Source organism: Protomyctophum parallelum (assembly GCF_964188405.1).
Source record: "Protomyctophum parallelum genome assembly, chromosome: 23".
Classification (NCBI taxonomy): domain Eukaryota; kingdom Metazoa; phylum Chordata; class Actinopteri; order Myctophiformes; family Myctophidae; genus Protomyctophum; species Protomyctophum parallelum.
In genome coordinates, this window is record NC_139715.1 from 29,958,557 (window position 1) to 29,973,673 (window position 15,117).

Below are 15,117 nucleotides of genomic sequence, written 5' to 3' on the forward strand. Positions count from 1 at the left end.
TTAGGCCTACACCTGTCAATCTCTAAGACACCTGACTTAATATTTTTAGGAAATTGAAGGCAAAAATTTGTATGAATTAATTAAAAATGGGTATTCATTAATTAATGCCATTTTCTGCGCAGTGTGCCCAGGCAGATTTCCCCAGGCCAAGGTAATAGGCTAATAAATCCCTGCATACACCACTGCCTTATCTCTATAATCAAAGTTGCCCACCCCTGGCATAATGGTACCCGAACTTTCAGCAGAAGTTTCCAAAGGGAGTTGGGTTGGAAGTTTTGGAACTAATTCAGGGGTGATAGATAGACAAATATGAACACATTTGTGAAGAAAGCTATAGGCCTATTGGTATTATTTATTTTCCAGATTTGTCCAAAAGTCGGCTAATTTAATTTCCAGATCGAGTTAGATAGATAGATAGATAAACGTTGCCAGGGCCACCTGAACGCCGGCCGCCACGGGTGATAGATAGATATACCGTAGCTACCCCTAGATCCGTATGTCACCAGTCGGCTGGATCAGCCCGAAGAAGTCAGTCTACAATAGAATTAACAACTAATTATTTAATTACCTGGATGGATCAAAATAAATCTCGCGTCACCTGACCTGACGAGATGTCCTGGCTGCAGCTCTGTGATCGGGTCTCCTCCTGTACTGTGGTGTCCGCTTTATGGAGCTCTGTGATCGGGTCTCCTCCTGTCCTGTGGTGTCCGCTTTATGGAGCTCTGTGGTCGGGTCTCCTCCTGTCCTGTGGTGTCCTTTTTGTGGAGCTCTGTGGTCGGGTCTCCTCCTGTCCTGTGTTGTCCGCTTTGTGGAGCTCTGTGGTCGGGTCTCCTCGATCCTGTCCTGTGGTCTGCTGCCCGCGGCACGGAGCTCGTGTGGGGTTGGCCCTCCCTCCTCCTGGGCCTGGCCGTGTTCTGCTGTCCGCGCTGGTCTGTCTGGATGAAGACTGAAGAGTTGTGTCCGCTTCACGGAGCTCTATATCCACGGCTACACAGACACACAGATCATCGCTTGATGGAATTCTTCTGTGTTGTAGGCTATACTCTTCCACATCCCCGCCATCATTTTCCCCTCTCAGAATATATAACTGTGTGTATAAATAAAGCTTTATAATTATTATAACTCTCCACCGGTGCTCACATTGAAGAGAGACAGCCGCCGGGGACAGGTCGGTTAATCTCAACACAGATCCAAGCAGCATAGCGGCAGGGGGTAATTCCTTTTACCATGGATGATTCCTGTCAGGCAGACACAACTGGTCTTCACTATAGTACCAGTTCAGTAGACCCTACTTCTCAACAGAAGCATATTTGAGTTAAAAATGTGTGTGTGTGTGTGTGTGTGTGTGTGTGTGTGTGTGTGTGTGTGTGTGTGTGTGTGTGTGTGTGTGTGTGTGTGTGTGTGTGTGTGTGTGTGTGTGTGTGTGTGTTTTAATGCCACCTGACTGGTATATAAAAACACAAATCAATGACCAAGTGATCAGGAAGAAATCACCTGTGTGAAATGAGGGGCTAGCCTAGCCCCTCTAAAATAATACTGACCAGTACAACCACAGCCTGAGTCTGATACTGTTGTACTGACCAGTACAACCACAACCTGTTACATGCTGACCAGTACAACCAGTCTGAGATACTGTTGTACTGACCAGTACAACCACAGTCTGAGTCTGATACTGTTGTAGGCTACTGACTATAGTAAAGGTCTCATGTATGTAATCTTTACTGCGGTGAACTGTTCACAATGGTGTACAACAATGTTTGCAGAGTAGGCTACTGCATAGCAGAGGATAGTGTTCATTGAGATTTACACAGATATTTTATATCAATTATTTATGCCTGGAACCAAGCCATGGAGGCTCCTGGTGGTTCATGACCATTATAACATTTGATTCTGTGTAAAAAAAAATATCTCTCTCTCTCTCTCTCTCTAAGGGGTGGGGTGCAGGCTAGGCTATATATTGCAAATGGTTTGAGTCTGAAAAAGAAGTTGGTCTCTTAAATGTGATGTATAGCCTACTGTATAGGCTGACATAATTCTATAACAGCAACATACATTCTAAACAGACTATTTTATATGTGGGGCAAATTTACCAAAGGTCTCAATGTGCCTTTTGGTTATTTCCAGGGCAATACAGTACCCCATGCAGGAGAGGAGAAGTATGATTAATTAATCAGATTGTAATGAAGATGTGTAAACTGATCACATATCCTATGCTTCACTTTCCTCTGCTGTCCTACAGTGGTTAATGTTCAAAGTTATTATGAAACACAACAGATACCTGATAATGTAATCAAATAATAGATAGGCCTACCAATCCTTATGTTGGGCGCATGTCATTGCAGGCAAAAGGTTGAACATAGCACATCTACAAGTATACGCAGTATGCAGTACATGACACACGTGTCACAAGAAAACGTGCTGTGAGCTTTGTAGTCTTATAGATCTGCAATGTGTTGTACTGGGAGCCCACAGTCTAACACTGACCAGTACAACCACAGTCTGAGACACTGTTGTACTGACCAGTACAACCACAGCCATGTTACTATACTGACCAGTACAACCACAGTCTGAGATACTGACCAGTACAACCACAGTCTGAGATACTGACCAGTACAACCACAGTCTGAGATACTGTTGTACTGACCAGTACAACCACAGTCTGAGATACTGTTGTACTGACCAGTACAACCACAGTCTGAGATACTGTTGTACTGACCAGTACAACCACAGTCTGAGATACTGTTGTACTGACCAGTACAACCACAGTCTGAGATACTGTCGTACTGACCAGTACAACCACAGTCTGAGATACTGTTGTACTGACCAGTACAACCACAGTCTGATCGAGTCTGATACTGTTGTACTGACCAGAACGACCACAGTCTGAGTCTGATACTGTTGTACTGACCAGTTCAACCATAGTAAAGATGTATAGAGTTACAGGTTACTGTGCAGAAGAGAAAAGTAAGTAGACAATACTTATCCAATTGCTTGTCCAGTCCAGATATGTTCCAAACTGTACCTTGAGGTAATGTACTTGACCTCCTCATTGTGCCAAAACATGGAGAAACTGTTTTATTGCTTTCACGGCCTGGAACAAAAGATCCAATTCCATTTAACCCATTTTGGGCGGGAACCCCTTTTGGTGTTAGCATTATGTTATGCTTTAGTTATTGAAAAATAGCAGATCTACAAGCTCAAAGCGCGCCACCGAGCTTGTAGGTCTGCTATTATTTCACTTCTGTCATGGGGGGTGCCTGCAGTTCGACAAAGCCTGCTTTACTCTCACCTCAGCTGTAATTAGTTTAATGTCTGTATGTTAGTTTAATGTCTGTATGTTAGTTTAATATCTGTATGTTAGTTTAATGTCTGTATGTTAGTTTAATGTCTGTATGTTAGTTTAATGTCTGTATGTTAGTTTAATGTTCACTGCCAGCGTTGAGACGAATACCGGTCAGTTCATTCAGTTGATCAGTGTTGAGATGAATAAAGGTCTCGTCATGCATGTAGTCTTTACTGCGGTGAATGTGAACTGTTTAAGGTTTACGACAATGTTTGCAGAGTACTGCATAGCAGAGGATAGAACATGTTCATTGAGATTTACACTGATATTTTATATCAATTATTTATGCCTGGAACCAAGCCATCCAGGCTCCTGGTGATTCATGACCATTATAACATTTCATTCTGTGTCAAAAAAAGTCTCTCTCTCTCTCTCTCGGCTTATCCTCCCCCGGCCCATATGTTGTTTTGGTCACCGTGTGTGTGTGTGTGTGTGTGTGTGTGTGTGTGTGTGTGTGTGTGTGTGGACCTAGAGGGCTCGAACCTGACACTGGCCATTGGATATGGGGGCGGTTAGTGTTAGCAAAGGATTATGGAATTACAGAGGAGCGACAGCTACTGACACACACACACACACACACACACACACACACACACACACACACACTTCACGCATATTTCTGGGTAGTTATTCCACATTTTATTACATTCTTTAAAGTTTTTGAAAAATGTTTCAAGCTGTTACAACCCCCTTATGGCCAGAGACGTAATTTGCGTATTCAATCATTAAGCTCATTTTTATGTCAGCCATGAGTCTTTTTATCAGCTATTTCTGAATATCCAATAGTGTTCAAATCTGCTTATTGTGAACTACTGCTTTGTTGTCATATACGTAAATAAAACTTTATTTCAGGTGTCCAAAATTATTTAATATTAATGCATGATTTAAATTCAATAATGATATTAAGGTAAACATTTCATTTGAAGCAGACAGTTGACAGTTTTGTCTGTCTCTCAGACCAACCTGTGATGTCCTCTTTTTAAAGCTCAATTTACAGTAGACTATAGGCAAAATCTAGGCTTTGCTGCCACCATGTGGTGATAACGGCACATTGGCACTAGTGTAAATGTATACTATGAATCTAAACTGGCGTTTAGATCTGCTTTTTTTACTATATCATTTTTGCTATAACATCATTTTTGCTATATTACACAGACTGTCGTGCAAACACAACCTCAGACACAAAGTTAAACAAAGGTTTGTTCACTGCAAAGTTCTATTATAAAACGTTCTCTGTCCGTTCACTTTCACTCTGCCGTTTGTCTCCGTCTCTGGATAGCATAGAGTATAAGGAAGCTACACAGAGCAGTGTTCCATCAACAGTACTAGTCTCTTACTAGTACTAGTCTCTTACTAGTAGTCTCTTACTAGTACTAGTCTCTTACTAGTACTCGCGTGGCCAGACTGTTGCCTCCGCGATTTCCAAATGCTTCGTACAGTTGCGCACATATATCCCAATATAAATAGAAAACATCTAAGCATATAAAGCCATTCATTTGCATTTTCTTTCCCTTTTGAACATTATCTGGGGACCCCCTCCAAAATAATGTCATGGCCCCCAGGTTTGGAACCCCTGGTCTACAAGATAGGCCTACACTACACCTCATTACTACTACTTCACACTTCAGCCTGTTTGAGGCTCAAGTGTGAATAGATTGGAAAGCTAAATAAATAAGGCCCCCTGAATGTTGGTGCCCCAAGAGGATGCCTAGTTTGACTACAAAGCACAGCCCTGCAAATAAAACAGTTAAAGGGACACTTCACCCCTTTTACAAAAAAATATATGTTAATGAGGTTTAGGAGCTTTAGAACACTTTCCTGGGGTTCTTTCTGTGTGTAATATGTGGTTTTAGATATTTTAGATTGTAGCAGTGAGCCCAGTGTCTCTGATGTCATGGACACTGGGCTCACTTACTTCCTGGACTACATGTTGTCTCAGTAAGACAGCCCTCCCCTATCCTACAATCTAAAACCACATACACACATAAAGACCCCCAGGAAAGTGTTCTAAAGCTTCTAAACGTCATTAACATATGTTTTTGCAAAAAGGGTGAAGTGTCTCTTTAAAAGGGACATGTCACCCCTTTTGCAACGAGAAACTTATTTTAATGATGTTTGGGAGACAAGAAACACTTCCCTGGGAGTTTGATGTTGGTAATAAAGTTTTGATATTTTAGTATTATGTATTAGTAGTATGGTACTAATATTTTAGTATCATGCATGATTGCGAACGCAGTGATTGCGAACGCAATGAGCACTAACTATGACAGCAAGGGCTGAATGTCTGTGTGTGTGTGTGTGTGTGTGTGTGTGTGTGTCGCTGTTACACCACCCGCCCGCCACCAGAGGGCGCAGCTGTATCACACAAAACACACACACACACAACTTAACTTAAAAAAAAAAACTTAACTTAAAATGAAAAAGAAAAAACTTAACTTCAAAATAAAATCTTAAAAAAACACAAAAAAGTGAAGTTTAAAAAGAAAACCTTAAAAAAGTATGTAATTTATTCTAATTGTTATTGCCATTTACGAGCTGCGTTCGCTTCCCGCGTTTGCGCGTCTTACTTGTACTATACATGGACCAGTGTCCATGATGACACTGCGCTCACTTCCTTCCTTCCTGAACTACAATTCCCATAATGCTTTGGTACACTGCTCCTTGTGGATAGAGGGGGAGGGATGTCTTACTGAGACAACATGTAGTCCAGGAAGGATATGGTGCAATTATAGATGGATATATAAAGTATTCAAATAATTATTCCACTTAACATTGTTAATAAAATAAGCAAATACAGATTACTTTTTGTTTATTTCAACCTTTGAACAAGTATTTTTTCTTGAACATAATTCTTTCACATCACATTTCAGAGCACCTTTCATGACATTAAAATCAGCACCAAGTGCTTTACAAAACAAACAAAAGAATGAAATGCCATTACAATACAAGCAAAAATCAGGACTAGCGTAAAACATGTATGCATGAATACAACATAAAAAAAGCAAGGGTAAAAATTAAAAGTTAGTCTTAAACTGCGTTTTAAAAATGTCTACAGAGGCCTGCCTGTCTAAACTGCTGTGGGAGTTTATTCCAGGCGGTTGGCCTGTAGAAGCAGAAAGCTGCTTCATCGTATCTTTTAGGCACCTTGAACAGACCAGCAGTGGCATAACTGTCATCCCATCATCCTAACTGTCATCCTATTCAGTAAAAGGGATACACCTGTGGAATGCCCTACCAACTGAAATAAAACGACAAACTGATCTAAAAAAGTTTAATAATGAAGTTAAACTCTGGTTGAAATCTGCCCGGGTTGGGAACACTAATACGTTAGGCACATTTTAAAATTGTTATTGCTTGTACTTAATTTATATTTGTATGTAAAATATTGAATTAGGTAGATGTGTAGCTGTATAGAAAGGCCTAACCAGTGACTGGGGTTGCAAATTAATTATTTCTGTTCAATAGAACCAATTATGAGAACCTCCGACTTATCCTCATTTAGTTCTCACTCATCCAGCATTTGATGCTGGATAGACAGTTCAACAATGGCTCAAGAGTACAGCGGTCGTCTGCAGCTACAGAAATATGACAATCATGTTGAACGCGGTTAATTATCTGTACTGTAAAAATAGTGCTTTACACAGAGCAGAACAGAAAAATATTATAAAAAAACCCCATAAAAATAAGACTTGACAAAGGACAACGTCTCCTTTGGTTTAACAGAATGCATGTACATCCAGAGGACAACTTCAAAATCAGACTGGAGTCCTTCTAGTACAGTAGAGATTGGGGGGAAAGTGAATGGAACCCGGGACTCATGGTATGCTTTGCGCCTTCCAGGTGGTCCTCATCTAAATGGAGTGCAGCTCTCCCGATTATTAATCGATTAATTGGTAAACCCCCCCCCCCCCCCCCCCCCACCGCTCTCAAAGGGCACCTAGGGACTGGCCCCTGTAAAATCTGAATCCCGCCCCAATCCTCTTCCCCTCACCGTCTGTTTTTGAGGGGTGCTAGCCCCTCCGATACACAAGTTTAATGTTTGTCTTTAGTTCAATGTTTGAACGCCATTGACAATGAAGGGAAATTTTACGTCATATTGTCCCTCATTATGTCATTGTCTCTTCATTATTAATGGCACCCCCCCCCCCAATTTAACTCCTTTTGTGAAGATTTCCTGTTTTGTGTATATTTGTATGTCTCTAAATGTTCTGAATGAAATGGTGGACCCCATTGTAAAAAAAAAAAAAAAGAAAAAAAAAGAAAAAACAGAATGCATAACATCTGGAGAGTATTGCGTATTTGAAAAAACCTCCATTGTCTACAGCCTATTGCATAATATCACACGTTGAACTCAGAGGAGTGACAGACCTAGGGGTGGGACGTTATGGATACCTCACGATATGATATATAACGCGATATTAGGCCCTCGATAACGATAATATCACAATATTCAATATATTGCGATAGATTTGTTGTTATGAAATTTCATCAACGATATATCACGATCTGCTACTTAAGTTGGAACTGAAAAAAACCCACTATGTCCATGCTTGGACACAGGGAGGGACACACATAGCCATCTATAGGAGTGGTTGCACCACTCAAACACTTAATACTCAACCAACAGAGCAGATCTACTGCTGGGGGTTCCAGTGGTTGATAAAAGTGTAATTTTATATTGTATGGTTTGTCAATAATCATGTACTTTTCTTTGTAGATGGCCATGTCACAGCAGCACAGAGTCACAGACCTCCGCTGCCTCGTCCCAGTGGCTCCTGTAAGTCCCTCAGCTTGTCGACCACTAATTAATTTATCCATCTTGTTTTCATTGATCTGTCCAATAAGGTTCCCATGCAGCTGACCAACAGAACATTGATAAAACTAATTTAAGGCACGAACATGCCACACCAGACAAATGAAGCCTTCCATTTGAGGTTGAGTAAATCAAAACAATGGCAGTGTTCTAATCCAGTTTCTCAGAGGAGGGCTGTGAACAGTTCAGAAAGCCTGGCTTGTACACAGACAACACTCGATCGGAGAGACAGAGGATAAGCTGACCTCTTGGCTTGTACACAGACAACACTCGGAGAGACAGAGGATAAGCTGACCTCTTGGCTTGTACACAGACAACACTCGGAGAGACAGAGGATAAGCTGACCTCTTGGCTTGTACACAGACAACACTCGGAGAGACAGAGGATAAGCTGACCTCTTGGCTTGTACACAGACAACACTCGGAGAGACAGAGGATAAGCTGACCTCTTGCCAGGAGACGGAAGCCCGCCAGAGGGATGAGATCCACGTTGGCGAGATGGAGCGAAAGCGCCTACATAACATCATCCTTCTAGTCAACAGTGCAACAAGTACTGGGGGCAGCCATTTTGCCCCAAATCAGACGAGGGCGCACAATTGTATGGGTCACGAGATTCAATGTAACACAGTTACATAGAACGTAGCTGTCACGGGGCAACCCGCGCCCTATACACATACATTGATGGAGAACAATGCACACACCTAAACTACACAGGTGCATCTAATTAACTAACGTTGCCGGCTGGCTTGGAAGACTGTTAATGGACATGAGTGCATATTTTTATTATTGTAGCTCACAGTGAATTGTAAAAGAGAACTTCTCTGTAAAAGAGAAATATTGTCACAGCATATATGTTTGGGGTCATTTGTGTTTAATGATTGTGTGGCACCTGGCTCTCCTGCGGTACTGGTGATCCCCTTGATTGAGTGGGGGAAGGTACCAAGTGCTATAGAGCAGGAGGGGTGTCTGTCTTATGTGTCAAGAGCTCTTGTGTTATACGTTCTCTTATGTGATTAATGTGGCGCCTGAAATGTGTGCATGTATTTGGAAATAGGTTTAGTAAAACCGTTGTAACTGTCCCAGCAATGGGATTTTCTATTTCTATTTTTCTATTCTATTTTATTACTTACCTTTCGGCAAATGTATATGTGAACATTATAGGTATGTTATTTGGGTACATATGGTAAATGTATGGTGATATAGTGCCATCTACTGTACTCTGGTTTTGTGGTCTGTTTGGTTCAAGGGCAGGTTGAATTAGGCTCACCTGCTCTGATTACCTCATTTCGATCACCTGTGGGGTCTTGGGCATGTTTGAGCAGAACAAACAGAGCAGAGCAGAAGAGAGGAGCTTTCACGTCAGTCTCCACAAAAGATGAAAGAAAGATGACAAAGATAAGAAAGAAAATAATAACAAGAACTTAACTGAACTCCTAATAATCGGTGCAGAAGGCGCATATGGTATGTTCCCAGTGTTTTGTTTGTTTCTGTAAAAGTTTAATTGCTATTGTATTGTTTGTTTACATTTCATTGTGTTTGTGTACATATCATTGTGTTTCTTTATAATAATACGGACATCAGGATTGACAAAGACATTCATATTGCATTGTTTCTTTTGTATTTAAAAGTATATTATGTAATTTCTTTACAGTTTTTCACGGTTGTCACTTTGGAGAAATAAAAAGCCCTAAGTGAGATCAGTTGGGACGTTGTCATATTTCTGCCACGGATAAAGATGGTTTGGGAGTTATAACCGTATATAATTGTGTAAGTCAACTCATGGGCCGTAGTTTGCCTTATTTGAGTTAAGGGGTTTCCAATTAGTTCTGTGTCTTGGTAGGGTCTCACCCAGTATAAAAGGGAGGCTGCAGGATGCCGAGGTTCAGTATGGGCTTGGGCAACAAGCAGGTAACACCCAGGGAGAGCTGCTAGGGGTCCCTTTTTGGAAGGGTTTATAGCCCAATAGAGTTTCTCAAGTTCTGTGTTTTTGTTTCCTAATTTGCTTTCAAGCTAAGTTTCATCTGTCTTTTTGTGAGTTTGGTCTTCAGTGTTTTGTTTGTTAGGCCTTCCACTGTAAATACTGCTGCATCGGGGAGAAATAAAACCCTCAAAATGGTATTGCTGGATTCTGTCACTTTTTGGAGCCTTGGTCACTCGGCAAACTTTACAGTAGCCATGTAGTGTTACATATAAAATGTGACCTAAGGGTAACATTTTCTATGACAGACCAAAAATAATACCGCCCCCATTGCAGCAATTACTGATCTTGCCTAGTGTCCCTCCCTCGAAATAAGTCACAAATTTTGCAATGCCGTTTTACGTCTACGACCAGAAATGGAGCAGAAAGCAGGTGGTTTTGAACACAAAGGTGATGGTAGGGTCCCACACACATCTTTATATTAAAGAAGTGTTCCTGGGCATGCTTGACTCCTGGGGTATCGACCAAAACCGTGTACTGCTTGTTCTGCGAGACAACGGAGCCAATGTTGTAAAGGCAATGAAGGTTGCTGAACTGCCACACTTCGGCTGCACAGCACACACACTACAACTGGTGGTGCGTGATGGCCTGTCATGTCAGAGAGCAGTTATCGACGTCATAGCCATCCTGAAGAAATGTGCTACCCATTTCAATCACTCCGTCCTTGCCAAGCAACATCTAAAGGCCATTCCTCGTTAATGATGTGTGCAGTCTCTGGAGCATACTGATGAGCCCAGGGGGTGCTGGGAGGACCGTGGCCTCCAGTGTCTGGAGGAGACCTGTCGTTGATCCAGACCTGGAGGAGACCTGTCGTTGATCCAGACCTGGAGGAGACCTGTCGTTGATCCAGACCTGGAGGAGACCTGTCGTTGATCCAGGCAACAACGCCTGCGTTCCTCGCTTCACGTTTGAAAGGCCCTTAATTCACGTTTTCCTTTTTTTCCGTCCTCCAGCTGTTCCAGGAGTTAAGGCTGAGTGTGCAACAAGGAGCTGAAGGACAGCCACGTGAACTATAAGGCCCTGGACCAGTTCGTGGCCTCCTCGGAGCAGTTGGAGAACCTGAATGAGGCGGAGCTGGCCCGCTGCCACACCGCCATCATGGAGCTGATGAAGGACGAGGCCTTCCAGCTCACCTTCAAACAGGTACGTAACATCAAGTTTGGCCACAACAACACAACAGGATACATGTCGGATGATTTGCTCTCTTGGTATTATAACCTTAAGTTGTTCTGTATCACAGATTTTCAGGTGCAACGCTATATAGTTTAATTTTGAGTGTTGTAACTTTTTTTTTTTGGTCCTTCTCCCAGGTGTCACAATCACAGGAGCATCACGGGAGCACAAATCACAGAGAAAAGAAAATGCACATTTTGCACCCACACCCAGGATCCCGACATCTTTAACGCCAACAATAAAACCAACACGTGCACTAAATGCCACATGACACAAAAGACACTTAAATACACAACAGTCACTTCGGGTATTTTGGCCATTGAAACCTCCACAAAACCACAAAAAACCACCAGAGTCACCATCACAAGAGACACATTAACCACTTATTTAAATAAACACCACTTAAGTCACCTCAACACAACAACAGCCATCACAGAACACTTTTTGGACCTAGAGCACTTCACAATAGAAAACAACCAGTCACTCATAATCACATCCATTTCACCAAATTCACCCCCCCCCCCCCCCAAGCAGACAGAGCACAGCACCCCCAGCACATCACATGCTGAACTTGACATACTTGAGATAGATTTAGATTCCACTTTATTTAAATGAATTTGTTTTTGTTTCGTTTCGTTTTCCCAATAAGGAAGAATTACATTTTTTTGTTTTGTTTAAGTTAAACCGTTTAAAAATTAAATAACCAATGAAATCTTAATGTATCTTAATGTATTTTGTTTTGAAGAAAGTTATGTTCACTTTAGCACTTTTTGCATTTTGCAGTCAACCCAACGAACAAATTATGTTCACCTACTAGTAATTACAAAGTAATACACAATTATTATAATTTTGGGACAAAACCATTTTCCTATTAAGTTCAACACATCAATGCAATTCATTCAATCGCATTGCTGTGGTTGATCTTAAACAGATCTCGTCCCGAAACTTTGGTGTAGTTTGGGCTTAAAAATTGATACAAAGTTTAATTTGACTAATACATATACATATACATACATATTTCTGCCACGGATAAAGATGGTTTGGGAGTTATAACCGTATATAATTGTGTAAGTCAACTCATGGGCCGTAGTTTGCCTTATTTGAGTTAAGGGGTTTCCAATTAGTTCTGTGTCTTGGTAGGGTCTCACCCAGTATAAAAGGGAGGCTGCAGGATGCCGAGGTTCAGTATGGGCTTGGGCAACAAGCAGGTAACACCCAGGGAGAGCTGCTAGGGGTCCCTTTTTGGAAGGGTTTATAGCCCAATAGAGTTTCTCAAGTTCTGGGTTTTTGTTTCCTAATTTGCTTTCAAGCTAAGTTTCATCTGTCTTTTTGTGAGTTTAGTCTTCAGTGTTTTGTTTGTTAGGCCTTCCACTGTAAATACTGCTGCATCGGAGAGAAATAAAACCCTCAAAATGGTATTGCTGGATTCTGTCACTTTTTGGAGCCTTGGCCACTCGGCAAACTTTACAGTAGCCATGTAGTGTTACATATAAAATGTGACCTTATATAAATGTGCTACCCCAGGTAGCACATTTATATAAGGGTAACATTTTCTATGACAGACCAAAAATAATACCGCCCCCATTGCAGCAATTACTGATCTTGCCTAGTGTCCCTCCCTCAAAATAAGCACCGTTGAGGGATGCATTTTTCGTTCAAGTCACACATTTTGCAATGCTGTTTTACGTCTACGACCAGAAATGGAGCAGAAAGCAGGTGGTTTTGAACACAAAGGTGATGGTAGGGTCCCACACACATCTTTATATTAAAGAAGTGTTCCTGGGCATGCTTGACTCCTGGGGTATCGACCACGACCGTGTACTGCTTGTTCTGCGAGACAACGGAGCCAATGTTGTATTATTATTATTATTAATGTTGTAAAGGCAATGAAGGTTGCTGAACTGCCACACTTCGGCTGCACAGCACACACACTACAACTGGTGGTGCGTGATGGCCTGTCATGTCAGAGAGCAGTTATCGACGTCATAGCCATCCTGAAGAAATGTGCTACCCATTTCAATCACTCCGTCCTTGCCAAGCAACATCTAAAGGCCATTCCTCGTTAATGATGTGTGCAGTCTGATGAGTCAGCATACTGATGAGCCCAGGGGGTGCTGGGAGGACCGTGGCCTCCAGTGTCTGGAGGAGACCTGTCGTTGATCCAGACCTGGAGGAGACCTGTTGTTGATCCAGACCTGGAGGAGACCTGTCGTTGATCCAGACCTGGAGGAGACCTGTCGTTGATCCAGACCTGGAGGAGACCTGTCGTTGATCCAGAAAACAACGCCTGCGTTCCTCGCTTCACGTTTGAAAGGCCCTTAATTCACGTTTTCCTTTTTTTCCGTCCTCCAGCTGTTCCAGGAGTTAAGGCTGAGTGTGCAACAAGGAGCTGAAGGACAGCCAGGTGAACTATAAGGCCCTGGACCAGTTCGTGGCCTCCTCGGAGCAGTTGGAGAACCTGAATGAGGCGGAGCTGGCCCGCTGCCACACCGCCATCATGGAGCTGATGAAGGACGAGGCCTTCCAGCTCACCTTCAAACAGGTACGTAACATCAAGTTTGGCCACAACAACACAACAGGATACATGTCGGATGATTTGCTCTCTTGGTATTATAACCTTAAGTTGTTCTGTATCACAGATTTTCAGGTGCAACGCTATATAGTTTAATTTTGAGTGTTGTAACTTTTTTTTTTTGGTCCTTCTCCCAGGTGTCACAATCACAGGAGCATCACGGGAGCACAAATCACAGAGAAAAGAAAATGCACATTTTGCACCCACACCCAGGATCCCGACATCTTTAACGCCAACTATAAAACCAACACGTGCACTAAATGCCACATGACACAAAAGACACTTAAATACACAACAGTCACTTCGGGTATTTTGGCCATTGAAACCTCCACAAAACCACAAAAAACCACCAGAGTCACCATCACAAGAGACACATTAACCACTTATTTAAATAAACACCACTTAAGTCACCTCACCACAACAACAGCCATCACAGAACACTTTTTGGACCTAGAGCACGTCACAATAGAAAACAACCAGTCACTCATAATCACATCCATTTCACCAAATTCACCCCCCCCCCCCAAGCAGACAGAGCACAGCACCCCCAGCACATCACATGCTGAACTTGACATACTTGAGATAGATTTAGATTCCACTTTATTTAAATGAATTTGTTTTTGTTTTGTTTCGTTTTCCCAATAAGGAAGAATTATTTTTTTTTGTTTTGTTTAAGTTAAACCGTTTAAAAATTAAATAACCAATGAAATCTTAATGTATTGTCTTTTTGTTTTGAAGAAAGTTATGTTCACTTTAGCACTTTTTGCATTTTGCAGTCAACCCAACGAACAAATTATGTTCACCTACTAGTAATTACAAAGTAATAGACAATTATTATAATTTTGGGACAAAACCATTTTCCTGTTAAGTTCAACACATCAATGCAATTCATTCAATCGCATTGCTGTGGTTGATCTTAAACAGATCTCGTCCCGAAACTTTGGTGTAGTTTGGGCTTAAAAGTTGATAAAGTTTAATTTGACTAATCTCCATATACATGTTGGTAAATACTTCATCTACAAACTCAAGCAACATTCTAACATTGTGCTACAGTAGCTTATACATTAATATTTGCTATTATTTTGAATAGAAATGACAATTTGACCACTTTTATAATAATTTGATGCAAATCGAAATCAATCCAGTGGCACAGACTCCCATAATTCTTGGCCGAGCTGAAACTTAAAGGAATTGACGGAAGGACGGAATGACACCACCAGGAGAGGAATTTGACTCAAC